This window comes from Lampetra planeri, chromosome 82 (genome assembly GCF_965212315.1).
Source record: "Lampetra planeri chromosome 82, kcLamPlan1.2.h2, whole genome shotgun sequence".
In the NCBI taxonomy this organism is placed as follows: Eukaryota; Metazoa; Chordata; class Hyperoartia; order Petromyzontiformes; family Petromyzontidae; genus Lampetra; species Lampetra planeri.
In genome coordinates this window covers 2,538,917-2,547,991 of record NC_136186.1, presented here as the reverse complement: position 1 = coordinate 2,547,991, position 9,075 = coordinate 2,538,917, and the positions used below count along the sequence as shown (strand labels likewise).

Genomic DNA, 9,075 nt, shown 5'->3' with positions numbered 1-9,075 from the left:
GCTTCGTCGCTAATTTTGCAACGATTGCCAAACCCCTACACGCGTTAACATCTAAAGGGGTTCGGTTCCACTGGGGTCAGGATGAGGAAGCTGCTTTCTGCTCCCTTCGGGACGCGCTGGTGAAGGCTCCTCCCTTGATTTACCCAGATTTTTCGAGGCCGTTTTTGCTCGACACCGACGCGAGCAACACGGGTATTGGAGGCGTGCTTTCCCAGGTGGTTGACGGCGTGGAACGGGTGGTCGCGTACGGCAGTCGGGTGTTGTCTCCAACGGAGCAAAGATATTGTGTCACCCGTAGGGAACTGTTGGCAATTGTCTATTTCATCCAACAGTATCGCCCATATCTGTACGGTCGGCATTTCACCGTCCGCACAGATCATGCGGCACTGCAGTACGCCCTGAAGGTTCAACAGCCATCGGGACAATTGTCCCGATGGCTGGAGGTCCTCCAGGATTTCAGTTTTGAAACCACTTATCGTAAGGGCGTTCGCCACACCAACGCTGACGCTCTGTCACGGATGCCAACCGCCTCCGAATGCGCATGCCTCCTGGGGTCGGGGCGTTGCAAGCCAGTAGGGGACATGATGGTTCCGGTCCTGGCGGCGGCCGCCGACGATGAAACGGTAGTCCCCATTGATATCGCCGAACAGGGGAGAGATTCCCTGCTTGGATTGCCCGTTGATGAATGGGGGCGCCTCCAGTTGGAGGATGCCTCCCTCCTCGCGTTGCGTCGTCGCGCCGGGGAGAGGGGGCGTTTGACGGGTCATGCCGACGCATGGGAAACCCATGCGGGCTTGCTTATGCATTGGGACGGGAAATCCCAGCGTCACCGGCTGGTGGTCCCTTCTGGCCTACGGGGTAAGGTGGTGTGGGCTGCTCATGAGCGCCTCCTCCACCTAGGTACCCAGAAAACACTCGCCTTGCTCCAGCTGAATTATTTTTGGCCGGGCATGACTAGGGATGTCGCTGATCTGTTGGCGGCATGCCCTCAGTGTGCGCAGCGCAAACCACCAGCACGGGAGTCGAACCCGCCCTTGCAGTCCATCCAGGTCTCCAGAATAAATGAACTGGTCGCACTGGACATTCTGGGGCCATTCCCCGCCACCCCCAGGGGAAATAAATATTTGCTTACTGGGGTCGAATATTTTACGCGCTGGCCTATGGCCTGGCCCCTGGCGAATCAGTCGGCAGCAGCCATCGTCGACGCCTTTGTCCAAGGTTATGTCATGGACAAAGGTGCCCCGGAGCGGTTGTTGACCGACCAGGGTAGAAATTTTTCCGGGAAACTCCTAAAACAAGTCTGTGATCTCCTAGGAACGAAAAAAATTCGAACCTCTCCTTATCACCCGCAAACGGACGGGATGGTCGAGCGTCTGCATCGCACCATCTCGTCTATGTTGTCGCAGCAAGTCTCGGACTCACAGACTGATTGGGACTTACAAATTCAAGGGGTTCTAGCGGCATACAGATTGGCTCCCCATGCTGCGACGGGATTTTCACCATTCTTTCTTATGTATGGCCGCGAACCCGACCCACCTGTTCCGGCACAGCTGCAGATCCCCGCGCCGCTGGGTAAAATTAAATTGGATGAACACGTTAAATTTAACCTTGACAAACTGACTGAGGCGCGGGATGCTGCGAGGCTAAATTCTGACAGGCGTCAAAAGGCGAACGAGCGCCTCAGGCTGGCTCGCGCGCACGTGCTGCAGTGGAAGCCGGGGGACAGGGCATGGCTGCACTGTCCCCAGGTACCGCTCGCGACCTCCTCTAAACTCGTGCGCCCGTGGCGGGGCCCCGTCGAGGTTGTCGAGGTTTTGAGGCCTCAGTGCGTTCGAATCAAATGGGGCAGGCGCCGGTGGTTTGTACACCCCTCTAGGCTAAAACCGTTTGTTGCGGTGCGAGGGCCCACTCCACACGCGCGGGGCCAAGCATGTGGGGGGTCGACCGACTCGGAGGGTCCGTCGCTGCTCTCGCCTGATGTGTTGCCGGCTGTCCCACCCACAGGTGCACCGGGAATGACGGGCTCATGCCCTACAACCCACACGGGTGATGCCGACGGTCGCGCCACTTCAATCGCGACCTCATCTCGAAAGGGACAGCCGCCACCGGATGGTCCGCCGTCCGGGGTTGCCTCGTGTGACGGGCCTGCGGCAAGGACGCGCGCTAAGATGCGCAGACTCTTATAATATACAGAAAGAAGAAATTTTTTTTTTTTTTATTTCACGTGTCATGGTTACTGTATGCTGCGTCGGTGGTGCGCTCCTGCCACATTGTGTGTGTTGTGTTGTGTGTGTGGGCGGGGTGTGTGTGTTGTGGGTGCGTTGTGTGTCGTGGGTGTGCTGTGTGTGCTGGGGGAGTTCCTGGCTAGTTGTATATACGCGCTTTTACGGATTTCGTATTTATACGGGGGGGGGGTGCGTCGGACATTCCCTTCGGGGGTGTGCTTGTTCTTCTTGTTGTTCTTGTTGTTGTTGTTCAATTTGCATTTTGTTGAAAAAAAAATGAGGCACACACGGGGTTGAGGGGTAAATGTTCCTTTATTGGAATTGTTGCAGCCGGGACGGCTGCGAGCTGTAATGGGGGGAGTGATGTAGGGTTGTTACGGGAGGGCTGTAGGTGCATGGGATCCAACGGGGAATAAACACAGTGGGCGGAGCTCCGGGAGTACACGGGGGTGGGGTGCCCGCAGCGACGTCCGCATCAGGCAGCCTGGGGGGTTGTGATCCTGACGGGGGGTATAAAGGGGGAGGACAGAGAGAGCTCGTGGCTCAGTCTGGGAACGAAGGAGGAAGAAGGAAGATCTTCTAGTTAGAAGCCCTGGACTCCCCTCGACGCCGCCCTTGTAAGGGCTGCGGAGGATCGAGCCAGAGGCGTGGTTCCGTGAACCAGGGTCAGTACCCTGGGACTCCGGAGACCGTAGCCCGACTCACCAGTGTCGGGCCAGTTAGCCTCCCCTAGCCCGTTAGTGGAGGACTTGGGAGTAGGTCAGGACTAGCTAGGGTGTATCCCCAGTTATCCGGGTGAGGGGGCCGCTACCCCCTCTAGTGCTGTCCTGTACCGACAAGCTTGAATAAACATACGTGTGCCTCAACCTGGGTGTCCAGCGTAATTACCGGTACTTCACATCTATGACCTCAGCACATGGGCGAATAATGGAACAGTGTCGACTCGAATGCAATGAAAGGAAGCAGAGGCGCCTTTGTCTGGATCACGGCCACAGAAGGCCGGGGGGGTCATCACTGATTGTGTGTTAGGGATTTCGAGCTAATTGGAACACGTGCACACAGGGAGGAGGAATACGCCTTGTTCTGCTGCAGCTGAAAGAGCCAAGATAAGCCCAGCTCAAGGTTGTGTATACAGGAGAGGGGGCTGATTAACAACCACTGCACGTCTGAACGTGAGGGGGCCTTGTCCTGAAATTAATCACACTCCCAGAGCAGAAGGTTGGATGACCACAGTGAGGCGAGAATAGGGTGTTGTTACTCTCAAGGCTGCTGGCTCAGCTGAACAGCGAGGCTGCGGGGGTTACCAGAAGTTCGTGTTTGCCTAGTTAAGTCAAAAAGCTCAATTATTCTGTATTGCTATTAAAGTCACTGTTAAAGTCGGAATTTAACAACAGGGTAGGCTCGACCCGAAGCATAACGGGATGAATGAATCACCACCAGGTCGAAATAAAATACATAATAAAAGAGCGATGTTAAACCCAGGGTCGGAGAGAAAGGGAGATCCCGGCCGTCTTTGTATCCCCGCAGCGCGGGATGGGAGTGTGTATGTGCTCGGGGAGGCACCTCCACTTGGGTCAAGCACCACGATGGGAAACGACACACCTTAGGCTACATACAGAATCATAACTGGGAAATGGTAAGGGACAAATGTTAATTTAAAACTTTTTAACCATGTCTGTGTGCGTCTGTGAGGGTCGGAGGGAGTGTGCCCCTCCCTCCAGGTCGTGCAACACGGACAGACCCGCCTGTGAGACGATTTGTAACGTCTGTGTTTTGGTTCATGAAGGAGGCCAGACAAGAGATAATATTGCACCCAGACAGAGAGACGACTTCGAGGCAATTTGTAACATCTGATTGTTTGCTCATGGATTTTATGGAGGGAGTATGACAACGGAAAATACCATGGGTGATGCACACAAGGACACACGGACGTACGGACACACACATGAACACACCTACACACGGACAGATCCTGACACAGTAAATCAAAAGAAAACCCCGCCTTGTGGGCAGGACCCAAAGGGATTTTTCGGCATAAAAGAAAGGACCCTGAGCATTGGAAACCAGTTCGACCAGGAGTCAACTCATCACGAGTGCGACCAACAGGGTCGGCTCAGGAGCGAGCTCGACCGGGAGGGTCGGCTCGACTCATCTTCAGCTCGACCGAGCGGGTCGACTCAAGGGCGAGCTGCGACCAAGGGTCGGCTCGACTCTTCAGCTTCTGGGACTCAGCCGAGTTCAGCCGGCTCTCGGGGCTCGACTCAAGCGGCTCCCCATCTCCTCTGCAGGCGGGCAAGACCCGCTTGACAGCTCAACCTCTGCCGAGTCGGTTTCCCTGCTGCCGCGAGAATCGCGGTTTGGCGACGACGCTGCGAGCGAGCTGTGGGCGCCACCTACCGACCGGGTTCCGAACTACGACAGCGTATCAACAGGCATCCAACCAATTCACCACGGTGACAGAGGAGCGACTAATACGTATGACGCGCACCGCCCCCTCACCACACGACCACCAGGCGTCTGCTTGACATAAAGAACCGACTCCGAACACTGACTATTGAAGACAACTCTTACCACTCAAACCCACTCGAACCCATAAGCCATCCGTGGCTGTGAAGAAAAACTCGAGACCGAGTGATGGCCATCCGTCATTTATAAGAGTATTCGTAATTTTTATCTTTAATATTTAGTGGACTGTACTCTTAATCGCTTAAATTCCCAACAGATCCATCAATACGAATTGATTCTTGGCACCTCCTTCCGCCGAGCAACGCTCACGTGGGGAGTGGTGGCCCACCAGATCCTTAACAGGTGATCTGGTCCCCAATTAGTAAACTCTGTATAAGATAACGATCTTCGGAAAAGGAGCGCCGTCGCAGGCCTTACTCCGAGCCATTCTGTTGTCAGATAACCTGCCGATGTATCTGTTGAGATTGGTGCCTTTAAGAATAATAACTGTCTTGATTGTGTTTTTATCGCCGTATAATCTTTCAAGTATAATCATTCATTAACGTTAAGGTTTTCTTAGCATAGTATTTGCATGTTTTAACGACTCTCTCTCTCACTAACAACCATCGCGTTACGCGGGATCTATGTGCCGTTGTCAAGTGAAATCAGACAATCATTGATGATACTGTATTGATGCCGTGTTGACGTTCCGGGATTGAGAGTTCGCATACTATATCATAGTTGAGGTTGAATTAGTAATAAATTGATTAATACAGAAGTGGTTGTGTGATTCTTTCCTGAAGTCTATGCATAAGATCTGCTTCTGCGTTGAGATCTGAACTTGGTGACCTTAATAAACACACTAACACATACTCAATAAATGTTAAAGCGATAACGGGGTGAACCGGGGACCTAAAGATAAGCGAGAATGAGACGAACCTAGACAACGATGCCGAGTTAATCTAAGTTAATCTTGCATACTTACACCACACCTGCATAACTGCATACGATTAATTGCCTTATTCCGATCGATAACCCACCCTCGTCACCGAGGCGGGGTCTGGTTATCATAACGACTTGCATCATCATAATTCCACCCACTCGCATAATTACTACGATTACCTCTCGAATTGGCATAATTAAATGTGCATAATTACCTCAATTAACATATTTCCGGATAATTACACATTTGGCCAAATTTCAATTGATTATTATTATTTTCACTGAATATTCATAACCCACACATACAACATAATAATTTCACCCACGCACGCATACAACACATCAAAATTTTCAAACCCAACATATACAACATAATGGGGGCTCGGGTCCGGGATTTCTCGCAGACAGTTTATGCATGAATTCAGGAACGAATCACTGTTGTGTTAATCAAAGAGTTGTGAACTAACGTTGCCTTGTGATTGTAAACGGGCGTAAAACAAAACAAAACGCGCTCTGAAGGGAAATACCAGAGTAGCAGAGTATAACAAAGACAGCTGGGCTGAAATTATTTGCTCGAGTTGAACTGACGCATCCTGTGATACAATTGTTTATATGTGCGCTGAAGGGGAATGTCAAAGTAACTCCTGCCACTTGAGATGATAGGATTAAGAATAATTTTTGAATGGGTGACGGGGTACGGGGAGCTCGTATTAAAACGTACCGACCAATCTGTTACAAAGCAGTACAGTCAGAGAGACATATGGGGAGGGAGCTGTATCGATAACACGAACACACCTCGGAGGAAACTAATTGACTGGATAAAATGTAACAGAGGCGAACACGATGCAAAAGCTGCAGAGAAGGCAGGACAGGACTCATTCCTCCTCACACAGGCATACAGTCAGGGATGGTGGAATAAAGGAAAATTCGGGAAGGAAACAGGAGAGAAATCGTCTCTAATAAACGAGGAAAAATGTTCTCACACCATCGTAAGGGAGGAGAAATCAGGGCTCGCGACACCAGCGAAACTCACAGACGTGGATCCACAGAATAAATATGGAAGTAACATTAAATCACACTCATTCGAGAGAAGGGATGGAGAGATACATATGCAAACAAAAACATGTGAGATTGACAACTTCACAGATAGAGGGAAGCAAAATGTTAAGGTAAAGTCGACGGGACGTGCTCCGCTAAGGGCAGAGGCAAAAACTGAAGGGAAATGGCAACACGAGCGACACGGCATTGGGCGCGCACACAGAAAATGCACACCGCTTAATCACGCCCCACACAGAACAGATAAAAGTGACAGATTGCCTGATGATAACTTGTTTGATGATGACGCTGACGGCGACCAACTTTCGGAATACTTTTTCAACAGTAAAACCCTTAAATTGATGGACAAGGCTCTAGTCAGAATTCCCGATTTTGACCCCCACAGTAAGTCCATGGATATCCACACACATATCGCGACAGTGGAAGAGGAGGCAATGATTAGAGGGTTGATGAGACGGGATGAAAAAGCGAGTTTGTTGAAACGAAGCTTAAATAAAGATTCTATTCCATGGGTAAAGTCACTACCACACAAGGTTAGAAATGATTTTAAACAACTGAGCCTGGCAGTGATTCGGAAGTTTGGAGAATATTCGACACTCACTGAGGGGTTTTATGCTGTAAAATCGATGACCCAGGGCATGGACCAAGATCCACGTGACTACCTCGTGCAATTTAAAAGAGCGTATTACGCAGGCGATGTGAATCAATACCACGAAGGAGATAAAATGTTCAAAACTATGTTTTTTGAATCCTTGAGCCCAGAGATTACAGAAAGGGTGAGAATGGTTGTGAATCCAGAAACCGCATCATTACGCCGCATAGAGGGCAAGGCGTACATGGCATGGTTATACAGAGCTAAGAATCATAATTCGGATCCAGAACACAGGGAAAGGGATAAAGAACCCAGCCTCTCAGAGAGGAATAAAAATCACCGAGCAGTCCCACAATGCAGGGCGGAGCAAACAAACACGCACACATGGCAAAATAACCCAGAGAGAGGTTGGCACGAGAATGAGAGCGGCATAAAGCCGGACATTCAGAGGAATCGCAGGAGGGGGAGGTTCGGAACAGAACCATACCAACACCCCATGCCACGACACACACGAGGCCAAAATTACGCACAGAGATGGCGAGATAACCATCCAGCGGGAAGGTACACAGACTGCGGAGGTATGGATGCGAACATGCAGGAGAATCGTAGGGGGGAGAGGTTCAGAGCAGAACCATATCAACACCCCATCCCACGACACACGCAAGGTTCAAATTACGCACAGAGATGGCAAGATAACCACCTAGCGGGAAGGGGTTACACAGACCGCGGAGGTATGGATGCGAACATTCAGAGGAATCGCAGGATGGGAGGTCAAACACAATTGATCCAATTCCGACCAATTCCTCCACCGGCTATACCAGGAGGGAATAGAGGAATGACACAGAATGCGGTCCAAAGACATGATGAACGACCCACAGTGAGCGCGAGCGAGCGGCCAACGCGCGCCCCACCCGCCGAGATATTAAACCCGAAACTCAATGAGAAATACGGGCAGGCTGCAGGTGACAGGGCGGGCAAAGGCGTGGACAGTACTCCCGTAAATGACGCGCGGATCGAATACAAGGACAGGGTTGCATTGAAGCGTGATCGGACAGTACAAAAACCGACAGCAGGGACACGCCCTGAGGAGCGCAGGCATGAGCCTTTGAATGGAAAATATCCAAGGGAAACCAAAATTTATGTGGATCGGAGTGCTAAAATGGAGACGAATGTCTATGACGTATCGGGAATGGTGTTGGAATCCAACACACTCGTAAAAACAAAGAGGGCAACATTACGAGGGACAGAATTAAATCGACACACTGACTCGGCAAATGTGCATGTAATCGCAGAGAGAGCGAATGCCAGTGATGACGGAGTAGATAAGTTGGTTGTGTGCGCGAATTCTGATTATGTGCAGCACAATTTTACACCCCACACTCCCACGACGCGAGAGAGTGAGAGGGGAAATTACAAAAACGAACCGGAAAACCGTGATCGAATGATCAAAGTGATAAGTGGTAAACCAGACACTCGGAACTTGGTAAAAAGATTGCAAGGATGTAACAGGAGGGAATTAACGCAAAAATGCGTTCGAAACCGCTACATAGCGTTTCCCAGGATTTAACAAAACCAAAAAAAATTAATATCCGTCGGAGTTATGAGGGATGAGAACCATGTAACTGGGGATATCGATGTTAAAGTTTATTTCTTTTGCTTATTTCAAATGTAATCTTGTTAAGATTGTGATACATGCGCGCTATGGAAGGAATGCGTTATGGATTAGTACCGATGTTTAACGTGGTGTTTTATTTTTTTTGCTTATTTCAAAAGTAACCATGTTACGATGGTGATACATATGTGCGTCGTAAGAAT

The 9,075-nt window shown here is 50.4% G+C and overlaps 1 long non-coding RNA gene across 1 annotated transcript; it reads left to right on the top strand.

Moving 5' to 3' along the window:
- The first annotated feature begins 7,736 nt into the window (after nucleotides 1–7,736).
- On the top strand, nucleotides 7,737–8,371 carry LOC144738450 (uncharacterized). Its single transcript, XR_013589271.1, has 2 exons — nucleotides 7,737–7,821; nucleotides 7,972–8,371. It is a non-coding gene; the product is annotated as an uncharacterized LOC144738450 (long non-coding RNA).
- The last annotated feature ends 704 nt before the right edge of the window (nucleotides 8,372–9,075 follow it).